Genomic DNA, 1,168 nt, shown 5'->3' on the forward strand with positions numbered 1-1,168 from the left:
TGGAAAATACTCTTTGGACTATTTGAGAGGACAATAGAGGCTGGAGCTGAGGATGAAGCTGCTTTGGTAGAAAGCAGAGCTGGAGACAGGGAGAAACTGAGTCCCTGATGAAAACTTATCAATGTTTTTAGTTACATGGGTCACAAGAGCCCCTCACTTGTTGAGAGTCGGTGGGAAAAAGCCTGAAGAATGGGTACCGGTCCAGGAATGTCAGCTGAATGTCATTTGCCGTGATGTCGATCTTGGCGATGGTGACTGTGGAGTGGTTTTGATACTTTCTGCCCAGCTCCTCCAGCACCGGGAACAGCGCCGTGCACTTCTCAGACCAGGGAGCATCTGCAACAGAGGGCGCTGCTCAGGCTCCCCCGGCCACGACTGAGGCCGACGCCCCCCACCGCTGCCTCTGCCCTGGTCCTGCCGCTTTGCAAATTGTGCTCCCCTTTCTTAACCACACGTCAGCTATTTCACATCTCAGCCATGCCACACGCTCACTCTATCAGTGCTAACGTTTTCTTCTAGTCTGTTTTNTACCTAGATGATTCCTCATGCTCCGCCAAAAAGCACACGTCTGTGTGTGTGTGTGTGTGTGTGTGTGTGTTATAGCACAGGGGTTATCCAACAGAGGTTAGGGTTAGGCTCACCCAAGGTCATTCAGTAATTAGGCAGAGAAAGTGGGATTTGAAAACAGGCTAGTTTGACTTATGACCCTTATGTTACAAGTATAACACAGTATAATACAGTATAACACAATATCTCATCATTCCACTGAAGCTCAGAGCTCGAAGTCTCTGCTCTGCAGGAGGAATGGCCCCAAAGGCCCTCAGACACTCCACCTTTGGATGATGATCCCCCATTTACAAACCAGGTGCCTCCATGACTCCCTGCCAGCAGCATCCCTGGCCACCCCCCAGAGCCCGATGGGCCCTGGGTCAGAACAGGANCACCACACTGTCCTCACGGGCTTGTGTCACACACCTCACTAGAGCAAGTGTGCAGACAGCAAACTTGTGCTGGGCTCGCTGTATGCTCACTAAATGCTAAAACTAAAGAGATGTCTGAAGTAACTTTGGGGTCACCTCCTTCTGCATCTCAGGATGGGAGAGAATGCCCCTGGCTGTGGCTGTCACATACAAATCAAAAAAGTGGGAGAAGGGTGACAGTCTTTAGG

Source organism: Galeopterus variegatus, unplaced genomic scaffold (genome assembly GCF_000696425.1).
Source record: "Galeopterus variegatus unplaced genomic scaffold, G_variegatus-3.0.2 Scaffold4015, whole genome shotgun sequence".
NCBI classification, from domain to species: Eukaryota; Metazoa; Chordata; class Mammalia; order Dermoptera; family Cynocephalidae; genus Galeopterus; species Galeopterus variegatus.